Raw genomic sequence first — 25,549 nt, 5'->3', positions numbered from 1 at the left:
AAAATTCCCCCTCATCTCTGTTTTAAAGGATCATCTCTTCACTTTGAGGTTGTCCCCATTAGGTTCTAGTCTCTCCTTCTAGTGGAAACATCTTCTGCACATCCACTCTACCTAAGCCTCTCAGTATTCTGTAAGTTCAATGAAATCCCCCCTCATCCTTCTAAATTCCATCAAGTACAAACCCAGTCCTCAACTGCTTTGTATGACAAGCCCTTCATTCCTGGGATCATTCTTGTGAACCTCCTCTGGACTACCTCAAAGGTCAGCATATCCTTCCTTCGATATGGGAGCTAAAATTGCTCATAATATTCCAAGTGCGGCTTTATACAGCCTCAACAGCACATTCCTGCTCTTGTATTCTAGCCTTCTCCAAAAGAATGCGAACATTGCATTTGCCTTCCCAACTGCCAAGTGAACCTGCATGTTAACTTTTTTTAAATCCCAAACTAGGACTCCTCATTCCCTTTGGTCTTCAGAATTCCAAAGCCTTTCCCCATTTAGAAAATAGTTTATGCTTCTGTTCTTCCTACCAAAGCGCATAACCTCCCACTTTTCCACTTTGTAGTCCATCTGCCACTTCTTTGCCAACTCTCTTGCCTTGTCCAAGTCCTTCTACAGCCTTCCTGCTTCCTCAACATTACCTGTCCCTCTCCAAATCTTTGTATCATTTGCAAACCTAGCAACAATGCCCTCAGTTCCTTCTTCCAGATTGTAAATGCATATCGTGAATAATTGTGGTCCCAACACTGACCACTGCGGAACACCACTAGTCACAGGCTGCCATCCTGAAAAAGACCCTTTTATACCTACTCTCTGCCTTCTACCCATCAGCCCAGTCTCTTTCTATGTCAGTACCTTGGCCCTAACACAATGGGTCTTACCTTATTTAGCATCCTCCTGTATGGCACCTTGTCAAAGGCTTACTGGAAATCTAAACAGGCCATGTCTGCTGGCTCTCCTTTGACAACTTCCTCCTTACATCCTCAAAGAATTCCAGCAGATGTCAGGTATGCATCCCTTTGATGAAGCTCTGCTGACTCGGCCCTATTTTACCATGCAATTCTAAGTCCTCCATATTCTCATTCTTAATAATAGACCCTAAAATCTTACTAAGGACCAAAGTCAGGCTAACTGGCCTATAATGTCCCATCTTCTGCTTCCCTCCCTTCTTAAACAGGAGTGTGACATTAGCCATTTTCCAGTCCTCTGGGACAAGCCCTGATTCCAGTGATTCCTGAATGATCACAACTATTATTATTAATGCCTCGTCAATCCACAATCTGCCATCCACTTCAGAACTCTGGGTTGAAGTCCATCCGGTCCAGATGATTTATCCACCTTAGACCTTTAAGCTTGCCTAACAACTTCTCCTTGGTGAAGGTCACCTCTGCCCTCTGACTCTCTTGAAGTTCTGGTATGCCATTGGTGTCTTCCACCTGAAGACTAATGCAAAGTACTTGTGCAGTTCCTCTGACATTTCTTTGTTTCCTATTACTACTCCTCCAACCTAGTTTTCCAGTGGTCCAATGTCCATTCCTGCCTCTCTCTCACCTTTTATATTACTAGCTTGCTTAACTCGTATTTCATCTTCTCCCCGCCTACTTTGTTTTTTTTAGTTGTCCTCTACTTGCTTTTAAAGGCTTCCCAATCCTTTGATTTCCCACTAATCCTCACCACACTGCATGTTTTTCCTTTGGCTTTTAGTTGTCCCTGACTTCCATTATCATTCATGGTTGCCTTGTCTGCTCCTTAGCATGTTTCCTCCTCCTTGCAATGTTCTATTGTGCCTCCCAAATAACCCCAAAAACTCCGCCATTGCTGTTCCATCATCTTCCCTGATAGACTCCCCTTTCAATCTACTCTGTCCAGCTCCTCCCTCAACTCAGTGTAGTTACCTTTATTCAATTATAATACCATTACATCTGATTGCAGTTTCTCCCCACAAACTGCAGGGTGAATTCTATCATATTGTGGTCACTGCTTCCTACGGGTTCCTTCACCTTATGTTCCCTAATCAAAGAGCGGCATAGCGGTGCAGTGGTTCTCACTGCTGCCATATGGCGCCGAAAACCCGGGGCCGATCCCAGCCCCAGGTATTGTCTGTGTTAAGCTTTCACATTCTCCCTGCATTTGTGTGGGTCTCACCTTCACAACACAAAGATGTGGCGTGGAATACTGTGATCCTGAGGCTAAGGCCACCCCCCCCCCCCCCCCCCCCCCCGCCAAACAGGCTGCCTCCCAACCCTTCCACGCCGAGTTCCTGCCGGCTGAGAGCATGTGTGGACAGCGCCGGTGGAACTTGACTTTTTTACGACGGCCGCTTGGCCCGGGATGGGCAGGCCGGCCGCGTAGAGCGGCCCACGACCGCGTTGTGCCAACCACGCCGGCGCCAATGGCACCAATTCTCCGATCTGCGGAGAATCACGTGCCGGCGTCGGGGCGGCGTGGCACAATTCTCGCCGGTCGCGGAGATTCTCCGGCCCAGCCCTGGGCTGAGAGAATTCCGCCCGTGCAGTGCAGGTGGATTGACCATGCTAAATTGCCCCCTAATTGGAAAACAAAAAATTTGGCCACTTTAAATTTAGAACAAAAGATCCCGAATCAAGTCTGCCTCATTACACATCATCAAATCCAGAATTGCCAGTTCCCACATGGGTAGGTATCACAAGCTGCTCAAAACACCATCTTGCAGAAATTCCACAAATTCCATTTTTGTGATCCGCTACCAGTCCACTTCTATATTGAAGTCCCCCATGATTATTTTAATATTGCCTTTCATTTATGCCTTTTCTATCTCCTTCTTGATTTTTGTCCCACATCCTGACCACTGCTAGGGGGGCCTGTACATAACTTCTTGCAATCGACTTAATTTCATTTCTTACCAAAAGCCGCCACCTCTGCCTGTCCTTTCGATAGGACACATATCCTTGGATATTTAGATCCTAGCCCTGATCCCCTTGCAACCACATCTCTGTGGTGCCCACAACATCATACCCGCCAATTCCAATGTGTGCTACACGCTCAGTAACCTGGCTTTGTACGCTATGCACATTTAGGAACAATACCCTCAGTCCTGCATTGACTGCCCTCCATCTCATAGTTGTTCCCTTTTGTGCTGTGTCTGAAGTTAGATTTCAGCAACATTCCATGCTCTCTGTTCTATCAATTGTTCTGTAAACTTTACTAACCTCGCCTTTCTGACAAAGTTTTTGAGGAAGGCAATCTTGTTCTCTGCAAATAGTTGCTGGACAAGACACTTGGCAACAGGTTAAAATCAACAACATTGTTCCAAAAGCTTGGCTGGAGCGCCACATAAAATGTTAACATTTCACTCAGTATATGAAGATATGAAAGTCTACTTGCACTGATGAACATGTAAAGCACCATGTTAAAGGAAGGGTGAAGTAATATAACAGTTAATGGATCAGATCAATTCTCTACAATCCTGCCATACCTGTTCATGAATGGTGATGGGTAAATAAACAACTAACGGAAGGGGGGAACTCCATAAATATTCCTATCCTCAAGCATAAGGCTCGCTCAGGGAGTAATGATATAGCCCAAAGCTCACTTGGGGGTTCAGGCCCGAGGTTTGCTCAGGGGAGTAATGGCACAGCCTAAGGTTCACTCGGGGGTTGTGGCCCGTGGCTGGTTCAGGGTTCCAGAGCTCGAGTCTCAGGTGTGTGCCAGGTTATTGCCTTCATTCCCAAATCTCACCACCCACTCCCCCCAACTATGTGAGTACCCTCTCACATAACCAGAACCACCATTGCCAGTCTCACCAGCTAGCCTCACTGCCTGCTACCCAAACAGGCAAAATGGCCCCATTTTATTTTTTGACACCTGGGTAGAGAGGGCGGCACGGTGGCACAGTTGTTCAATTCCGACCCTCGGGTGACTGTCTGTGTGGAGTTTGCACATTCTTCCCATGTCTGCGTCGGTTTCCTCTGGGCCTTCCGGTAAATGTTCCTGAATTGGAAATTAATTATCATTCCCTCATTGTCATTGAGTCAAAATTGTAGAATTCCCTACCTCACAGCATTGTAGGGGCACCTATACCACACAGAATGTAGTTGTTCAAGATGACTTCTCAACACCATCTCGTCAAGGAAAATTAGGGATGGGCAATAAATGCAAGCCTTACCAAAGAAGCCAGTATCTTATGAATGAATGAAAACATTCAAAAAACTAAATTAATTAAGTTTTTTTGTATCAATCAATGTAAAGTAAATGTAATGGCATCCGCATTGAAACACGTCAGTAGCTGTCATCATGCCTTTGCTTTGTGCAAGTTTTCCAGTCTCTATTGTTTAATCCTGGAAACCAAGTGCAAAAGTAGCCGTTGGACAGGCTCGGTACCCTAGTCTCCAAACCTTTGCCTTTCTTCACATCCTGACATGCTCACATCATAAACTACTTTGCAGAAAGAAATGAATCTTGACGTCCAATTATGAATGCTCCCTTTCAAATTAGTTGTGCACGGGCAGTTTTCTAAATACTCAGTATGTTTTAATTTTTTTGCGAGGCCACTAAGGCACAGTATTTAACATGAAACAAGGCCTCTGTGGCTCCTTACAGCCAGATGCGAAAATAAGTCATGCATGTATGCAGTTGAGCAGGAACATGGATTATCACTATTGTTTTAGAGGCAAACATGCCAAACAATTTGTGCACGTCATTTTGTCTTGCAAAACAGCATTGACAGGTTTAACTAGTTAATCTATTTTTTATGGTTTTGGTTGAGTTATATATCGAATAAGACATTGGAAGACTATGCTCTTCTTCAAAGCAAGCATGATCAGAGATTTTATTTCCTTCTGAGAGACAGATTTAACCAGGAAAGTCATTCTTTGAAACAAAAATTGTTGTTGTTACAGAGGAAGTTAATTTTCAAAACACCGCATGGAGATGGAGCAATGTTCTTGTCGGTTAGGATGACTGACCACACATGCCCTTGTAATGTTCATTAAATATGCATTTGCTTGCCAATTCTCATTGTGGGGACAGGCATGAAGTGCCCTTTCCACTGTTACCTCATGGTCCGGTGCCATATTTAAAGGGCACTCAGGCAGCCTGCATTGTCCAGTCACTGCACTCCCCTTCCTTGCTAACCCTTCCTCTCTTCCTTGGTCATCCTTCATGCATCTTGCACTGCCACCGCCAGTTTCAAGAATAGCTTAGCATTTACATACACTCCCAAATGGGACAATGCAGTGACAACTCACCGTTAATCTTGGAAGAATCCTACCAGCAGGTACACATCACTTGCATGCAGTCAGAAAAGTGAATATTTTAATTTCTTGCTGACGAGAACTTAATTTGGCGGGGGAACCTAATTTTGTGGGGAACTTAATTCCAGTAAGGTGACCTTTTAATGAGTGTGCCTGAAATGTCAGTGCATGCAAAATAACTTCCCAATGTTGTTTATCGGAAAACTCAAGCTGTGTTTAATCTGCCTTTCCAGTCCTGAGAACTTAATTCCTAAAGTTGATCCCACCGTCAGGAAACTGATCTTTAGCTGCAATGCAAATTAAAGTCCCTTTCCCTCCAAGCTTCCCACTGGAAAATTCCGCCCATGATGTATACAAAAGTTTGTAGGACTCCTGTCACTAGTTCTGCTGATCTCTTTACAATTTTACAATTGGCTTGTGCATGTGTACAATGCCATCAGTACATGTGGTAAAATTATAAGCATGCTACTTCAAAATTTTCTGATATGTTTTGGTGGAAGGAAAGACTCCCAGTAATAGTACATAATTGAATAATACGTCTCTGATCTTCTCTTTCACTCGTATTAATGTTGGCAATTTCATGCAGTATAAGTCTCTGCCTTTTGCACAGCTTCCCAATATAAAAAAAGTAAATAACAATCATTATTTATCATTGACAATGAAATAACAACATTCACCTGAGAGGCAAAGGTGAGGATTCACATGTATAACATATACCCTAGGATACAAATTTTGTAGTTATCAAAAAAGTTTTTAGAAATCACGACCTCAGGGCCGGTTGGAAATGCTATTTAATTAATCACATACTCCTGCTCTTTCTCCATAGCCCTATAATTTTCTCTCTTTCAAGTATTTATTTAATTCCTTTTTGCAAGTCACGATTGAATCTGCCTCCATGATCGTTCAGCCAGTGGAAACAGATTCTCCATATTACTCTTCATCATTATGAATGCCTCCATTCGGTTCCCCCTTATTCTCTGCTCCAACAAGAGCAATCCCAGTTTCCCTATTATGTCCAGTTAACAGAAGTCTCTAATCATTGGTGCCACTTCAGTCAGTTTCCTCTGCATTTTCTCCAATTCAATCGTATCCTTCCTAAACTGGGGTACCCAGAATTGGAGATTTCAGGTGGATTATACAGGATGCCAGGGCCCATGCCATCAACGAAAAAGGTCAGACGAAAACTACCCATGTTCCCAATGGCTTCCCTGCAGCAATTTAATTCAAGACTCAAGGCAAGACCCATCTTAGAGATGGAATATTCTTCACTTGCCTGGATTAGTGCAGCTCCTCTAACAACAACCAAGAAGCTGGACAGAATCCAGGACATGACATCTTACCTAATTGACAAGCAGATTTTCCCCATTTGTACCAACTGGCAACTGCTGGGACTACAGGCCACCATGTTGAGGGGCCAAGGTAGGTCTCTATCAGAGATTTCAGCATGGGGGTGAGGTTGAAGGGATTCGTTCAAGAGACCAGTGGGAGGGTTAAAGGAAGGAGGAAGACCCTTAGAAACATCAAAGAAGGTTCAGAACCCTTGCCTAACACCAGCGAACAGTGCTAAAGTTGCCGGCATTAGTGGAAATAGTAAGGTAATAGGGTATGGGCATCACTCACTGTGAGTAAAATATGAGGGGATGGGGGTACAGCCATAACGGGCCTGAACAGGTCCAAGAGTAGATGGGCTGTCCAACATTCCCCCCCCCCCCCCCCCCCGCCCCACCTAAAACCTCAAACTACCCTGGTTGGGGAGTGGTGGTGATGTGGGCGGATGTGCAGCTAGTAGGCCGTCTGCTGGATTTTATGTGCCCCACCACCTTCAGCGTCTCAGGTGAGGAAGTGTAGAATCTAGCCCAATATTCCAATAGAGGCAGCATCAGCGATTTATAAAGATTTAGGGCGCAAAACTCCCAAAGGGAACAGAGTCCCCGAGCAAACAAGCACCTTTAGCCGCATGTTTCCCAGCACTCTCAATGTATAAGGGGCCTGAATGGAGAACACGTGGCCAAGACAACACATAGCCCCATTTTGTACAGTGGGAAGCTCCGTTCGCTGGAACTCCTCAGTGTAGCGAGAGATCAGGATGCCATTTTTAAATGGCGCCCCCAGCTCCGAGGCCCCCGAACCAATCCCCGACCTCTCCCCCCGCATCCTGAACACACCATGGGATGGTCCCCGGAACACCCCCCCCGTACCCCGGCAACACCCATGCCTGGTACCCCTGGCCCGATCGCGTGTATGGAAAATATGCCAGCTTGGCACCTTGATAGTGCCAACCTAACACCCTGGCAATGGCACCTTGGCAATGCCAGTCTTTCACACATGTGGAACAGCCAAGGTGCCATGCTGGCACTCTTATTAGGGGAGTAGACAGGCGTTTCTGTGGTCGAAAACAAGATTCACGAATGGTATGTTGCCTCCCGGGTGCACGGGTCAGGGATGTCTCAGACCAGCTACAGGACATACTGAAGGGGGAGGGTGAACAGCCAGTTGTCGTGGTGCATATGGGCACCAACGATATAGGTAAAAAATGGGATGAGGTCCTACAATCAGAATTTAGGGAGTTAGGAGATAAGTTAAAAAGTAGGACCTCAAAGGTAGTAATCTCAGGATTGCTACCAGTGCCACGAAACAGTCAGAGTAGAAATTTAGGAATAGTCAGAATGAATACGTGGCTTGAGAGATGGTGCAGGAGGAAGGAGTTCAGATTTCTGGGACATTGGAACCGGTTCTGGGGTGGTGCACCATTACAAATCGGATGGTCTACACCTAGGCAGGACTGGAACCAATGTCCTCAGGGATGCTTTTGCTAACACTGTTGGGGAGGTTTAAAACTAATGTGGCAGGGGGATGGGAACCAGATTAGGAAGTTAGAGATCAGTAAAAAACCAGCAACTAAAGCCAGTAAAGTACTGGATAATAAACTCAATGTGACTAAGGGGAAGAGTAGACAGGGAAGAGATGATGATCGCAAAGGGACAGGTGGTCTGAGGTGCATTTGTTTTAATGCGAGAAGTGTAGCAGGTAAGGCAGATGAATTTAGGGCTTGGATTAGTACCTGGGAATATGATGTTATTGGCATTACTGACACTTGGTTGAGGGATGGGCAAGACTGGCAACTAAATATCCCAGGGTATAGATGCTTCAGGAGGGATAGAGAGGGAGGTAAAAGGGGTGGAGGAGTTGCATTACTGGTCAGAGATGATATCACAGCTGTGATTAACAAGGGCACGATGGAGGATTCGAGCACTGAGGCAATATTGATAGAGCTAAGAAATAGGAAGGGTGCAGTAACATTGTTGGGACTTTACTATAGGCCTCCCCAAAGCGGGCGTGAAGTAGAGGTACAAATATGTAGACAGATTATAGAAAAATGTAGGAGCAATAGGGTGGTTGTGATGGGAGATTTTAACTTCCCCAACATTGAATGGGACTCATGTAGTGTTGGAGGCGTAGATGGAGCAGAATTTGTAAGGAGCATCCAGGAGAGTTTTTTAGAGCAGTATGTAAATAGTCCAACTCGGGAAGGGGCCATACTGGACCTGGTATTGGGGAATGATCCCGGCCAGGTGGTTGACGTTTCAGTCGGCGATTACTTTGGGAATAGCGATCACAATTCCATAAGTTTTAGAATACTCATGGACAAAGACGAGAGTGGTCCTAAAGGAAGAGTGCTAAATTGGGGAAAGGCCATCTATAACAAAATTCGGCAGGAGCTCGGGAATGTGGATTGGGAGCAGCTGTTTAAGGGTAAATCCACATTTGAAATGTGGGAGTCTTTTAAGGAAAGGTTGATTAGAGTGCAGGACAGACATGTTCCTGTGAAAATGGGAGATAGAAATGGCAAGATTAGGGAACCATGGATGACGGGTGGAATTAGCTAATTGAGACTAGCTAAAATGAAAAAGGAAGCATACATAAGATCGAGGCGACTCAAAACTGATGAAGCTTTGGAGGAATATCGGGAAAGTAGGACAAATCTCAAACGCGCAATAAAGAGGGCTAAAAGGGGTCATGAAATATCTTTGGCTAACAGGGTTAAGGAAAATCCCAAAGCCTTTTATTTGTATATAAGGAGAAAGAGGGTAATGAGAGAAAGGATTGGCCCACTCAAAGACAAAAGAGGGAATTTATGCGTGGAGTCAGAGGAAATGAGTGAGCTTCTTAATGAGTACTTTGCATCGGTAGTCACCAAGGAGAGGGAGATGATGGATGTTGAGGCTAGGGATGGATGTTTAAATACTCTAGGTCATGTCGGCATAAGGAAGGGGGAGGTTTTGGGTATTCTAAAAGGCATTAAGGTGGACAAGTCCGCAGGACCGGATGGGATCTATCCCAGGTTACTGAGGGACGAAATAGCTGGGGCCTTAACAGATATATTTGCAGCATCCTTGAGCACGGGTGAGGTCCCGGAGGACTGGAGAATTGCTAATGTTGTCCCTTTGTTTAAGAAGGGTAGCAGGGATAATCCAGGGAATTATAGAACTGTGAGCTTGACGTCAGTGGTAGGTAAACTGTTGGAGAAGATACTGAGGGATAGGATCTATTCACATTTGGAAGAAAATAGAATTATCAGTGATAGGCAGCATGGTTTTGTGCAGGGAAGGTCATGTCTTACAAACCTAATAGAATTCTTTGAGGAAGTGACAAAGTTAATTGATGAGGGAAGGGCTGTAGATGTCATATACACGGACTTCAGTAAAGCATTTGATAAAGTTTCCCATGGCAGGTTGATGGAAAAAGTGAAGTCGTATGGGGTTCAGGGTGTACTAGCTAGATGGATAAATAACTGGCTGGGCAACAGGAGACAGAGAGTAGTGGTGGAAGGGAGTGTCTCAAAATGGAGAAAGGTGACTAGTGGTGTTCCACAGGGATCCGTGCTCGGACCACTGTTGTTTGTGATATACATAAATGATCTGGACGAAGGTATAAGTGGTCTGATGAGCAAGTTTGCAGATGATACTAAGATTGGTGGAGTTGCAGATAGCGAGGCGGACTGTCAGAGAATACAGCAACATATAGATAGATTGGAGAATTGAGCAGAGAAATGGCAGATGGAGTTCAATCCAGGCAAATGCGAGGTGATGCATTTTGGAAGATCTAACTCAAGAGCAGACTATATGGTCAATGGAAGAGTCCTGGGGAAAATTGATGTACAGAGAGATCTGGGAGTTCAGGTCCATTGTACCCTGAAGGTGGCAAAGCAGGTTGATAGAGTGGTCAAGAAGGCATACAGCATGCTTTCCTTCATCGGACGGGGTATTGAGTACAAGAGTCCACAGGCCATGTTACAGTTGTATTGGACTTTGGTTAGGCCACATTTGGAATACTGCATGCAGTTCTGGTCGCCACATTACCAGAAGGATGTGGATGCTTTAGAGAGGGTGCAGAGGAGGTTCACCAGGATGTTGCCTGGTATGGAGGGTGCTAGCTATGAAGAAAGGTTGAGTAGATTAGGATTGTTTTCATTGGAAAGACGGAGGTTGAAGGGAGACCTGATTGAGGTCTACAAAATTATGAGAGGTATGGACAGGGTGGATAGCAACAAGCTTTTTCCAAGAGTGGGGGTGTCAATTACAAGGGGTCACGATTTCAAGGTGAGAGGGGAAAAGTTTAAGGGAGATGTGCATGGAAAGTTTTTTACGCAGAGGGTGGTGGGTGCCTGGAATGCTTTGCCAACGGAGGTGGTAGAGGCGGGCACGATAGCATCATTTAAGATGTATCTGGACAGATATATGAACGGGTGGGGAACAGAGAGAAGTAGACCTTGGAAAATAAGCAACAGGTTTAGATAAAGGATCTGGATCGGCGCAGCTTGGGAGGGCCGAAGGGCCTGTTCCTGTGCTGTAATTTTCTTTGTTCTTTGTTCTTATGGTGCCCAGGTGGCACCAACAGTGCAAGGGCACCAGCCTACCCAAGGGATATGCAGCTGGGGACCTCCAATCTCCTGGGAGACCCCCACAAGTACTGTTCCATCTGGTCCCCGTTTGTGGGGATTGTGGCATTATCATAAATGTAAGAACTGCAAGGGTTAATGAAATATGTAGACCGGCTACGAGAGGGAGCTAGAATTATATGAGTCATTCATGCTAAGCCTTTGGGGGAGAAAAGTGAAGGAGATAGCTAGAGTACAAACTGAAGGAAAGATAGTGTGAGTGAGAGCAGATCATAGTTTATAATAGTGGAGAGATGAATAGTAGCTGAGTGCAGATTAGATATTAATTATCAACTGTGTATTAAATAGGAGTAAGTGTCAAATCCAAATTAGTAGTGTTAATACATTTATAGCTTTGTTCAAGTTAAAGTTATTTTGTGGTCTTTGTGAACACTACACCGACCATCCTGAATTTAACAATACAAAGAACACAACAGGGACCAGTGCTGAATGGTGCTCGCCCGGGTCTCTGAGGTGAAGGGGGTGAATCCCAAAGCCTTAGGTACCTCGTGAATCTGCACATTGGAGTGAGACTTACAGCCTCGCTCTAATATGCAGATGTGCCAAAAAGTCATTTTGCCCACAATAGATGGGATTTACATCGCAACTCCTCGCGAGATCGCTTTGGAAAAATTGTGCCATTTACTTTTACTTTTATGTTATCTCCCTCATACTTTCTCACAAAGCAACTAGCTTTACACTTTGCTGTATTAAATTTAACCTGCTTCAAGGCTGCTCATTTCAGCAGTCTTTGTCCTCCTGAAGTCTGTCACGATCCTCACTTAATTTCCAAGTTTGGTGTTACCAGCAAATCTGGGATTATGCGGTTATACCCACATCCAGGTCATAATAAAGGTTTTATAAGAGCAGTGTTCCAAGAACTAATCAATATGGACACTACTGTAAACTTCCCTCCTGTCTGAAAAACACTTATTCACCACTACTCTCTGCTTTTTATCCGTTAGCCAATTTTGTATCCATGCAACAACACCAATTAAACCCATGGATTAAAAAAAGGGAGCTACCAGGTTAAAAGGTTGTCATTAAGTAGCAAGCCGAAGTCAGCCACAGACATCTATGGTTCAGATATTCAGGTAATAATCAAATTAATTTGATAAAATGTGAAGTCAGAATCATACTCGCCCTGCCATACGTGGCTTTGACAGAGGATTCACAAAGAAGGTAGTAACAGAGGGCATGGGATCTAGGGGACAACAAGTTTGCCCCTCTGGCAAGATCTCCTGGGAGTGATGGGTAACCAATTTGAATATATAACTGGCCACTTGTGGACAGTTCGAAGATGCTGCCGGGACCTTAGAACAGCACAGAACAGGCCCTTCGGCCCTCGATGTTGTGCCGAGCAATGATCACCCCACTCAAACCCACGTATCCACCCTATACCCAACAACACCCCCCCCCCCCCTCTAACCTTACTTTTTAGGACACTACGGGCAATTTAGCATGGCCAATCCACCTAACCCGCACATCTTTGGACTGTGGGAGGAAACCGGAGCACCCGGAGGAATCCCACGCACACACGGGGAGGATGTGCAGGCTCCACACAGACAGTGACCCAGCCGGGAATCGAACCTGGGACCCTGGAGCTGTGAAGCATTTATGCTAACCACCATGCTACCTAGCGATGAACACATTTCCTCAAGGGCAAAGCCTGGTAGGTTCTTGGAGGCAGCTTGTCTGTGGGAGGAACAAAAAAAACCTCCTACACTTTCTGCATCACCTTCAGCAGATCAGCGGGAAACCCCTTCCGGGATGCGGCAAAAGCCATAGCTACAGTTCATTCAAATAAATGAAGTGTCTGCAGTGAATGCCTCAAGTTGGAGGCCTTCTCATAATCCTCCACTGCTAATCAGGGGCGAAATTCTCCAACCCCCAGCAGGGTCGGAGAATCGCCTGGGGCCGCCGAAAATCCGACCCCCGCCGTGGCAGAGATTCTCCGCCACCCGGGAAGTGGCGGCGGCGGAATCTCGCCACTCCGATCGGCGAGGCCCCTGCTGTGATTCTCCGGCCCGGATGGGCTGAAGTCCCGCCGCTGGGAGGCCTCTCCCGCCGCCGAGGTTTGAACCATCTCTGTAATGGCGGGATCAGCGGCGCGAGCGGGCCCCCGGGGTCCTGGGGGGGCGGGGGGCGATCGGACCCCGGGGGGTGCCCCCACGGTGGCCAGGCCCGCGATCGGGGCCCCCCGCTCAGACTCCGGGCCAGTGCTCTGGGTGCACTATTTCTCTTCCGCGGCCGCCACGGCCACCGCCATGGCGGAAGCGGAAGAGAAACCCACATCGCGCATGCGCCGGTGGTGGGGGCGCCGGTTTTTTGCGCCAGTCTTCTGGTGCCAACTGCTCCGGCGCGGGGCTGGCCCCCAAAGGTGGGGAGAATTCCACCTTTGGGGAGGCCCGACCCCTGAGTGTTTGGCGCCACTCCCCTACGCCGCGACCCTCCGTCACGCCGGGTAGGGGAGAATCCCGCCCCAAGAATCTGGCTGCTGTCCTTAATTGGATGACAGATGTGCAATCAAAATGGGTAAGATTCCACATGAAGTTTTTATTTGCACTTCTGTTGTTTAGTAGCTGGGCGGCACAGTGGTGCAGTGGTTAACACTGCTACCAACGGCGCTGAGGACCCAGGTTCGATCCCGGCCCTGGGACACTGTCTGTGGAGTTTGCATGTTCTCCCCGTGTCTGCGTGGGTTTCACCCCCACAACCCAAAGATGTGCAGGGTAGGTGGATTGGCTACGCGAAATTGCCCCTTAATCGTCAAAAAATAATTGGGTGCTCTAAATTTTTTTATTTTTTTTTAAAGTGTTTGGTAGTTATCCAACTTTAGGTTTGTGAAACCTTTCTGGAAAAACAAATTTAATTTGATGCAGTGCCTTTCATGACCTTTGGCATATTCCAGGTACTTTACTCTTTAAAACAAATTTGTTGGATGCAAATATTATTGTAATTTGGAAATATAATAAAAAAGGAATGTAATACAACAACCATTCTAATCTTTATAAAGCATAAATCACATCCTAATATGAAAGTAAATTTCTGAACAAATCAGAACATAGTTCTTTGAGCCTCAGTTTCAGCAACTTTTTTGGCTGGACTGCACTCACTGTGATAAAAAAAGTTGGCTCTTTCAAAGAAATTGGGGGACAGGCCAGGCCTGAATACAAAATTGATGCAAGGACAGAAGTAGTGTTGTTTTTCAGACTGGAGTGAAATGTCCACATATAATTGTGAGCTGATCTTTGTTCGACAGGGAATCATTTCAGAGTTTGCAGCTGACACAAGACTTGGAAAAGTAGTTAATAATGAGGACACTAGTGCCAGACTGCAGAACAACATGAAACTTTTGGACTGTGCCAGCTTTCAGTCATCTAAGTAGAGTGTGAAATTGTTTGCTACATTGCTCTGCTCTTCCACGTGCAGTTCCCTCTGATATCCCTTCCAAAATTAGGTTAGGCAGCAGTATAAATTGTGGAGAAAATCTGGTGGTGATACACCCTGACCCATCTTGAATTTCCCTCACACAGTTTGCTCATGTGATTGCCGTTCCTCACACCAATTTTCCCCAATGCTTCCTGGCTGAAGGTCTTCATCCCTGTCCGGGCTGATAGAATACATTATCCAGTTTGCTGGGCACTGTCACCCCTTTAATTCTTCTTCCCATTTCTATCAACAGCCACATTTTAGCTCCACCTGGATCTTTCACTCATTCACTGTTGCCCTTTTGCAGCAGATGGGAAGCCCATCATGTGTAAATAACAATCATTAATTTGAATTCTTAGAATTTACAGTGCAGAAGGAGGCCATTCAGCCCATCAAGTCTGCACCGGCTCTTGGAAAGAGCACCCTACCCAAACCCACACCCCCACCCTATCCCCATAACCCAGTAACCCCACCCAACACTAAGGGCAATGTTGGACACTAAGGGCAATTTAGCATGGCCAATCCACCGAACCTGCACATCTTTGGACTGTGGGAGGAAATCGGAGCATCCGGAGGAAACCCACGCACACACGGGGAGAACGTGCAGACTCCGCACAGACAGTGACCCAAGCCGGGAATCGAACCTGAGATCCTGGAGCTGTGAAGCAATTGTGCTAACCATTATGCTACCGTGCTGCCCACAAGAAAGCTGAGTCATTGTATTTTCCAAAGGATGAGTCTACAGCAATGCGTAAATTAATACACTCATGACCATTCAAACCAAGGTAAAATAAATGTGAATCTATAACAAACGCCTCACCTAATGTGACAAAAAAAACAGATAATGAGGCTGAAATTCCTCAGCTGTGATAACCTGTAAGAATTCGTCCAACCCCCCCGAGAAAATTGAAGAAACCAGGTTGTGCTAAGCCATTACCAAAATCTAGTATTTTCTGACCTATCTCTATATCTTCTTATAAGAGGACACAACCAAGATTTGGGATTCCCAATAATGCACTTGGCTCAGGATATAATTACTTCCGGACAATGAACTTTACAACATGGATAATTACTATCTGTAGATTAACGAAGACCCTGTAGCTGAAAATAACAGCAATATGGATGGTGTATGCAATTCTAGAAGCTGATAATACTTTGAAAAATATTCAACACCAACAACAGGCTCCATTAAAAACATCTTCATCATGGTTACGTGTCAGCTGTATCTTAGTGGATAGCATATTCACCTCTAAGTCAGAAGACTATGGATTCAAGTTGCACAACATAGACTTGAGCGAACAAATCTAAAATGACATTCCAGTAATGCACTTTTGGAAGAGCCATCTCATAGATGAGACGTTAAAACTCCACTCTGAGGCAGACAGGAAAGGTGCCATATGAATGCAAGTTTATCTTTCTTATTAAAGTGTCCTAAAGCACTTCATAGAGTTTCATCAAATAAAACATAAGTGGCAGGCAATGATCATCTCCAACAAGAAGGATTCTAAGCATCTCGCCTTCACATTCAGTAGCATTACCATCGCTGAATGCGCCACTATCAACATCTTAGGGGTTACTATTAATCAGAGACAGAATTGCAACAGTCATCTAAATTGTCATGTGAGAGTACCTTTAAGAAATGGATGTTTAAGCAATGTACCTTTAAGAAATGGAGCAACTCATATTACTGAAGTGATGTCAGAGGGTGGGGGTAGAGGAGTTGAGCTCACTTCTGCTTTTAGTTTCAGTTTGAGAGAGCAGCTGAAAAGTGCCTGGAAGCTGCATGAAGAAAAAGAGCTTGGGTGTGTCTGTGTTTGCAGTAAGCTGGATCTGCTGTGACCTCTGCCATAAAATACTATCTCTGAATCATTTGAGTGATGTAAACTCATAATAGTAATGTCTTTAACCTGATGTGTTTCTGTTTAAAGGTGTTAAGTCTTTTGGAGGTTTGAAGGAACATTTTGAGGGATTATTTAATGCTGTATTGTTTTCGGGGTCATCTTTGAAGTAAGGGGTGTTAAGGGATCCAATGTTTATTTAAAAAGGTTAAGTTGAATTCATGGAATAAACATTGTTTTGTGTTTAAAAACCCACATGTCCATAATTGTAATACCACACCTGGAGACCAAGCCGTGTGCTTCTAAAGCAACAATACATTAAAGGGAGAGGTTGGTTGAACTCGATGATACATTTTGGGGTTCTGAAAACGCCGCTCCCATAGCAAAATACTGTGGCTACAGAAGCAGGTCAGGGGCTGGGAATTCTGTTGCAAGTAACATCTCCTGACTCCCTGAAGTCTGTCCACCATTGAGGCACAAGTCAGGAGCGTGATGCAATACTCTCCACAATCAATGATGAGTACAGCTCAAATAACACTCAAAAAGCTCAACACCATCCAGGACCACCTGATACACCAACTTCAATAATTACTCCACCACCACCTCCACCACCATCGCATATTGGGAGTAGTGTGTAACATATACAAGATGCACTGCAGTAACTCACCAAGGCTCCTTCATAAGCACGTTCCAAACCCGTGACTTCTCCCACCTAGAAGAGCAAGGGCAGCAGACGCATGGGAACTGCACAACTTGGAAGTTTCCCTCCAAACCACACACATTTCTGACTTGGTGCTGTATTGCAGTTCCTTCACTGTCACTGGGCCAAAGTCCTGGAACTCTCTTCCTAACAGTACTGTGGATCCTCCCTGTACTATATGGACTGCAGCGGTTCAAGAAGTTGGCTCACCTCCACCTTCTCAAGGCATTTAGGAATGGGCAACAAATCTTGACCTTGCCAATGATGCCTACAGTCCATTAGTGAATTTTTAAAAATAGTCAATAGGGCACACAACAAAAGCTTTGTCAAAAAGGTAAGATTTTATGAGTGCCTTGAAGGAGATAAGTATAAAGATGAAAAGAAAAATCCAAAATTTAGGCCTTCAGCAGCTGAAGGCACAACGGCCAATGATGGAGTGAATCAAATTGTGGATGTGCAAGACTCCAGAATTGAGAAATGCACATTTCTTAGAGGGTGTAGGGCTGTAAGAGGTTAGGGAGAGGAGTGGTCAAAGAAGGAGGGATGAGGCAATGGGATTTGGTGTGAGGTAGGATTTAAGGTGAGGTTGGTAAAAGATTTTCAGAGGAGCTCAAGTTGAATAGTGTTATAACTCGCACGGAACCTACAGGGTTGGAGCAATCAATTCCTCCGTAAGTCTCCCCGAGTAAGTGCTCGCCCGCTAAGGGCAGCCCAAGGACATTCGTGATCGAGTTCCAATAAAGTCGACCAGGCATGGAACTGCCAGAGCAGACCTAGTTGGGATTTGACGTATATTATAAATATAATTGCTTCACAATAAACATAGTTTTACTTCCACCTACTCAATCTGGACTCGTCTGTAGTCTGTTAAACTGGAGACGAGGATACAACTCGGCTACTGCCGACGCTGCTACATCGTCGAAAGAACAATCACCTCCTTTCCACTGCTGGACTAAGGTTGGCGTAATTTTTTTTTCCATCGCGAAAATGCCTTTGTTTGGAAGGGTGGACGTATTTGATGCAGGCATAGAGGATTGGACACAGTATGCAGAACGCATGTGTTACTTTTTCCGGGTGATCATTTGTTCTGGTATGTGGATTGACAGACAGGGATATTAATACCTGCCTGTGGAGCACAAAGCTTTGGGGTGATAAAGAGCCTTACATATCCCACAGCTCCCAAAACTAATATTTTTGAAGAATTGGTAACCATAATAGCACAACACGTCAACCCTAAACCATCCATTATAGTGCAGAGATGCCATTTTAACATGGCAGAGAGTCCACAACCATGTTTCTGACGAGGCTACAAAAACTAGCTGCATTTGTGAATAGAGAAATTCTCTTTCCGAAATGCTGTGATAACAGTGTCAATAACATTGTTGCCCAAAGGAGGCTGCTAGCCGAACTGTCCCTAGGCCTTCAGGAGGCCATGCAAATTTTGCTTTCCTGTGAAAGCACAGAGAGGAGCCCAAGAAATACAGGAGATGGAAGTAAACACCCTAGGGCACGTGGCCTCCCGGCGAGCGTGCCCCCCCCCCCCTCCCGAAAACTCAAACCCCGCCCTGGACCGAGTACCGTAGAGGTCAGGTTCCTTAGTCTGGGACTTAAGAGTTCAAACGGGATACTTCCCCGGAGTCTGTAGAGGGAGAGTCTAGGTGTTGTGGGGCATGTGGATGCAGGAGACGCTGGCAACATAAGGCTCAAGTCAGACAGCAACCCCGATGCCCCGGGAGAGGCAGGTGCCAACCAAGGGCTTACACTTTTCACCTGGACCAACCAGAGGAGGAGAGCATTCAACTGCATTGTATCCCTGAGGCAAAGGGATTGAATCCCAAAGCCTCAGGTACCTCAGGAATCTGCACATTAGAGTAAGGCATACTGACTCGCTCTAATATGCTGATTTTTCAAAACGTGATCGCGCCCATTGTGGGTAGGATTAATCTTTCAACATCTCGCGAGATTGCGCTGAATCTCGCGAGGCCTTGAGAGCCAAGTAGATCCCCAGAACGGGGTCTCCTGGCTTTCAGTGGCCATGCTGGGTCGCAGTGAGCTGCTTTTCCGGCGCAGCGTCGTCGGACGATCGTGCCCCTTGCCTTTTGATCCTATATCACTTCTTGCTATTGATTTAATTTAATTCCTCACTAACAATGCAACCCCATCCCCTCTGCCCATTTGTCTGTCCTTTCAATAGGACACATATCCTTGGATAATTAGTTCCCAGCACTGATCCTCTTGCTGGCTCTGTGATTCCCACAAAATCGTACCGGCCAATTTCAATATGGGCAACAAGCTCATTTATCTTGTTCCGTATACTGCGCTGCATTCACCACCTCCCTTCTCATATTTGTCACCTTTTTTGCTCTGCCACCTTCTATACTCTCTGTTCTATTATGTGTGGTGGAAATTTTACTAACCTCGCCTGAGCCCCCAGCCCCTTTAACTAGTTTAAAGCCCTTGTCATTAACCTGCACTTTTGCCTTCTCCTTTAAGTTGGATTTTCTAATTCTCCATACAACTGAACCCTCCCCCCCGCCCACTATTTTGTTTAAAGATGTACCTAAAGGAACAACTGAATATGTATGCACTATTTTTGAAAAATGCCCCAATAAAATTAAGTTTAGAGATACAATTTGGTGTCAAGACATAAGGTTTGCTGTATTTTATCTGTAAATATTAGAAACCTCAGGTGCAGATGCATGATTAAATGCAAAAATCCAAATGTTACTGCGTGAATTTTGCCATTTTACCATTAACTTCTCTGGTGTAAAATATGACTACTTAAAAATATTTTCTTTCTTTCTCTATCTTAATCCAAACGTTTATTCCCCCTCTCTGTTCCTGATTCAACATTGAATTAATCCACTCAAATTTATATTTCCTTCTCAATCCTTGTGTTTTTAATTTCACAGTCTGATTGGTCCCAGGGCACCAACTTCATGCATCAAAGAGACTCTAAAAAATCTTCAACCATAACAAACAAGCTTCAAAAAAAAAGCATAGTGCTTTCTACAATAGAAAGAACATCAGTAGCCTTTTCCTATCATGTTAGAGATAACCGGTAATTTGACACTACCTGTCTGCCCCGAAGAAAATCTAGTTTTCATTTTGTGCTACTCTCCAGATGATTTTGTCTTCTTTTCACTTTAAATTAGGAGGTCTACACTCTCTTGGCAAATGCATATGAACAGGATGCTTAGTTTCATTAGCAGCAAAATCTCTGGTACCCTCTCAAAGTAACCAGTTGGGGGAGCACTTTGCATTCAATCAGTGTTACATCCGTTGTTAGACAGCTGCTCAATACTGAGTTCCATTTTCCTTTATCAAAACAAAGGGAAGACTAAAGCCATCATTTTTAGCCTCAGCTTTTGCTCATACCATTGATTCAATTTCCCTATTTAGCCACTGTTTCAGACTACATTAAATTGGCTGCAACCTCAAAGTGGGATTAACCTGCTGATTTTCTGACTCCAGGGGTTGAATTTTCATTCCGAGGGCAGGAAACAAACTCTCTCCTGATGAAGAAGAAGTAATGGGCCCTGAGTTTCAAAGGACCGACCCATTAATTGTTATACAGGTGGGTTTTGTGGTCAATTAACGGCTGTGGGGACATGTACAGAGGCGAGGCAATTCAAGTGGCGGCCCAATTTAAAAATGGCAACAGCTGCCATTACAGTGGCTGCCATTTCACTGTCCTGAGTGCACAATGAAAGATCACAGGACACTGCAATTTAACAATGTCTCAGCAGAGTCACAGGACTGGAAACGGGGACAGGGCAACCCCTTGATTTCAGATAAGACATGGAGTTCATGCTGGAGGCTGTGAGAGAGAGGAGGGCAGTTCTCTTCCTGCAGCGCAGCATGATGAGGGTGCTGAGGGCATGCCAGCATTTATACCTACATCTTCTAATTGGCTCTATTGGCTATGGAGGACAGCAGTTCAAATTCTTGCTCTCTTTTGTTCCTGCAGAAGAAACAGAAACATTGGGTGGAATACTCCAGCCCACCTCCCCTCCCTCCGTGGCAGATTTTCACGTGGCGAATGCAGCTCGCCATCAGCCGGCGGCGGCTGCACCGGAGGTCAATGGTGATTTACATTCTTTGCCTGTGCTGCTGTCGGGAAACTGGCAATAGGGATCAACTTGGGCAGGACCAGTAGGTACGGCCAGCAGGAATGGCTGGGTATTCCACCCATTATGTTCAGGAGAGAGTCCAAACAGAGGGGTGCGTCCTCTACATGCACGAAGTACAATCACACCTTAGGGCTGCAATCTTGCTGCAATCTTGCTCGGGTAGTGCTCTCGCACTTTCCCTAGTAGGGTGGCACTGTTAGGAAGGCAGTGCCGGGGGAAGTGGCTGGGGGCAGTGCCAGGAAGCAGTGCCAAAGAGGCCCCTCTGAGAAGCAGTGATGTGGGCGCAAATTATCACAAGCGTTAAAAAACAAGAATCCTGCCGGAGAGATCACATTTTCTGATATCCCCCATCTCTCGCCATTGGCATTATGAGATTGCCGCCCATACATTTGAATAAATTTTAATATGATTGGCAGCCCCCCTTGTTGCGTGCCGTTAGGTCAGCGAGGTGGACATTGCACTTGTTGAGTGGAATTCTCCTGCTTTTCACAAATGTGAAGCAGTCGAGGGGACCCCACCCTGTCTAGGTAATTCCCTGGCATTGCCTCCTGGCACCCTAGCAGTGTCACCCTAGCAGTGCCATCCTGCCAGGGGATAGTGCCAGGATTTTCTGTGCATAGAGTGCTGGACTGTCGGGAGGGAAAACCTAGCAGGGCAGTTACACATTGTTTTCTTGCCTCAGCCACCACTCTGTGCACTGAGTGGAAAATTCCACTCAACACGTGCAATGTCCACCAGAACAGGGGCAATTAATTATGTGGGTGCTGGTGCATGTTTAGATAGGCAAGCACTGAGTGAAGAGAACACCATTTGTATGCAGGACGAGTGCCAGATTTCCCGACAGAGGCGGGAGAACAGAAACAGTCAATTCACCTGGTCACAGGAGTCATGGAAAGGAGGCTCTAATTGAACCAATAGCAATAGATGTAATCCCACATCAGAACATCTGAGGCAGCATTGGATCCTGGGCCGAGAATGGAGGAGCCCATCCGGGGCACCTTTGTGTTCTGTATTCTCATCTATGCCTCCTCTTGCTTGGATGAGTAATATTCCTCCAGAGCCTCACAGTCTTCAGGGTCTGCACCTATTTGGCCATATTATGGAGAGTGTAGCAGTCCACCACAATAAGCGAGATGCTAGCAGAAGAATATTGCAGAGGTGCCACCTAAGCATTGAAACAAAGCCATTAGAAGCCCAATCCTCGGCTCAATGATGGTCCTAGGAAGCAGAAGGCTTTGGTTGTACTTTCTGTGTGCCTCTGATCCTGTAGAAGAATGCTTAGCCATCACTTCAGTGATATTCTTTCTTCGCTAGAATCTATTCACAGGCTTTGGAACATGAAGTGAAGAGCTGCACAGCCTGGACTGCTGGAGAATGACGCTGCTTGAAAAGCTAGTGCTGACATAGATGAAGCTGTTGTTATGGTCACTGGATATTGAGGTATTGAAGCCCTTTCTGTTGGTGAATCCGACTGAGTGGTCACTGGGTGTCCTTTTGGTTCAATGTTTGCAAATGATGATACCCTGAACTTGGGGGAATTCAGAGATGGAGGTGAAACACACTACCTTCTCTGCCTGTGAGGCTTTGTCTGTCTAGTATTGAATGTACGGTCCAGCTCTGACAGAGGCATTGATGACCTGCAAGATACAGTGATGTGAGCCATTTATGAGATGCCACAAGATCTGTAGCTCATCACTGGAAGGAGCTAGAAGTGGAACGATTCAAGGCCATATTGACCTTCAAAGCAACTGATGTGGACTTGCCGGCATTGGACTGGAGTGGGCACAGTAAGAAGTCTTACAACACCGTCCAACAGGTTTGTTTGGAGTCGCTAGCTTTCGGAGCGCAACTCCTTCATCAGGTGAGTGCAGAGGTGGGTTCCACAAACTCATACATAGATGAAGTCAATGATGTTAGGTGATACTTTTAATGTGAGTTTTTGCGGGTAATTAAGTTGAGGGATAATCACAGGTTAAAGAGATGTGAATTGTCTCAAGCCAAGACAGTTGGTAGAATTTTGCAAGTCTGGGCCAGAAGGTGAGGGGTGAATGTATTGAGACATGAGTCGAAGGTCCCGGTTGAGGCCATACTCATACATGCAGAACTTGGCTATCTGTTTCAGCACAGCAATTCTGCGTTGTCGCGCCCTAAAGGCCACCTTCGAGAATGCTTACCCGACGGTCAGAGGCTGAATGCCCTTGACTTCCGAAGTGTTCCCTTGAAGGGAACATTCCTGCCAGGCGATTGTCACACAAAGTCAATTCATCTGTTGTCGCAGCATCTGCATGGTCTCGCCAATGTACCATGCATCGCGACATCTTTTTCTGCAGCGGATGAGGTAGACAACGTTGGCCAAGTTGCGCAAGTATGTACCTTATACCTGGTGGGTGGTGTTCTCATGTGTAATGGTGGTATCCATGTCGATGATCTGGCACGTCTTGCAGAGGTTGCCATGGCAGGGTTGTGTGGTGTCATGGTGGCTGTTCTCCTGAAGGCTGGATAGTTTGCTGCAAACAGGAGTTTGCATGAGGTTGCGCTGTTGTTTGAAGGCAAGTAATTGGGGTGTGAGGATGGCCTTGGCAAGGCGTTCGTCTTCATCGGGACGTGTTGAAGGCTGCAATGGCATTGTTTCACTGCTCCAGGGAATTACTGGACGATGGTCTTCTTGGAGATCCTCTCCACTTTGCGGCAGCAGTTTGTGGTGTTGATGTTAGCCATGATGTGGCGATGCCGCCGTTTAACTGGGGTGGGCACAGTAAGAAGTCTTACAACACCAGGTTAAAGTCCAACAGGTTTGTTTGGAGTCACTAGCTTTCAGAGCGCAGCTCATTCATCAGGTAAGTGAAGAGATGGGTTCCATAAACTCATATACAGACAAAGTCAATGATGCAAGATGATACAATGAATGTGAGTCTGTGAAGGTAATTAAGTCTTTACAGGTCTAGATAGTGCGACTGGAGAAAGGGATAATCACAGGTTAAAGAGGTGTGAATTGTCTCAAGCCAGGACAGTTGGTAGGATTTTGCAAGCCCGGGCCGGATGGTTGGGGGGGGGGGTGAATATAATGAAACATGAATCCAAGGTCCCGGCTGAGGCCGGTCGTTCAGAAATTGGCTTTCAGTTTCTGCTCGGTGATTCTGCGTTGTTGCACGTCCTGAAGGCCGCTTTGGAGAACGCTTACCTGAAGGTCATAGGCTGAATGCCCCTACTGGCCAGGCATGATGACCAATGCTGCAATGTGTGTGGTATTCCACAAGGGGACAGATATCTGTGACCATCTGCTTAGAAAGTCACAGTCTCCAGCAGAACTGGTTCCCAATCATCTCTAGGCATCTCCATCTTCATTGGTTGATCCAATATTAAGGGTTTGATCTCCATGTCCTTCTTGTCCCTGTCCCTCCCCCTACTCTCCTGATGTCGAGCACAACAGCCTTCCTGTGGAGTGCTGCCAATGGGCCCAAACTCTGAGGCTATCCTAGTGTTCAGGTGGCTTCAAGATTGTACCTGGCCCCAGTGTCTCCTGCTCTTATGGCCCCATGATGATAGAATCATAGAATCCCTACAATGCAGATGGAGGCTTTTCGGCCTATCCTGTCTGCACCAACCCTCCGAAAGGGCATGCAAACTTGGTTCACGGTCCCACCCCATCATCGTAACCCAGTAATCCCACCTCACCTTTTTTGGCAGTAAGGGGCAATTTAACATGCCAAATCCACCTAACCTGCACACCTTTGGACTGTGGGAGGAAACCAGAGCACCCAGAGGAAACCCACAGAGACAACAGGGAGAATGTGCAAACTCCACACAGACAGTCATCCAAGGTCAGAATCAAACCCGGTTCCATGGTGCTGTGAGGCAGGAGTGCTGACCACTGTGCCACCCTTTGGGATTCAGGTTACCAAGCCCTAGGGATTTTTTAGCCTTCAGTCCGATCAATTTTCCTAACACCATTTCCCTACTAATTGCCAGTGTCACTCATGTCCTGACAGCAAATTAGAAAAGGTAACATAGCAGGATAATGTCTGGTGTTGCCAAATTGCCTGAGGATAACTACATATCTACCCTCACCCCCAGTGGACACGATCAACTTTGTTCCGCTTCCCTACCACCACCACCCACTCCCCCACAATCCCCTCATCAGAGCTCACCTACATTCCCGTAACAGCCTCCCCGTACAGGCGCCGGAATGTGGCGACTAGGGGCTTTTCATAGTAACTTCATTGAAGCCTACTCGTGACAATAAGTGATTTTCATTTCATTTTCATTTGATGAACTAA

The 25,549-nt window shown here is 45.9% G+C and overlaps 1 protein-coding gene across 47 annotated transcripts in view; it reads right to left on the bottom strand.

Moving 5' to 3' along the window:
- The window catches only part of nrxn1a (neurexin 1a), a 2,342,145-nt gene that overhangs the window by 1,340,402 nt on the left and 976,194 nt on the right, over positions 1–25,549 (bottom strand). The gene's annotated exons all lie outside the window — the stretch shown is intronic.

Source organism: Scyliorhinus canicula, chromosome 1 (genome assembly GCF_902713615.1).
Source record: "Scyliorhinus canicula chromosome 1, sScyCan1.1, whole genome shotgun sequence".
NCBI lineage: Eukaryota > Metazoa > Chordata > Chondrichthyes > Carcharhiniformes > Scyliorhinidae > Scyliorhinus > Scyliorhinus canicula.
Note: the sequence above shows the minus strand (reverse complement) of the source record. Positions and strands in the feature narration are given on the sequence as shown.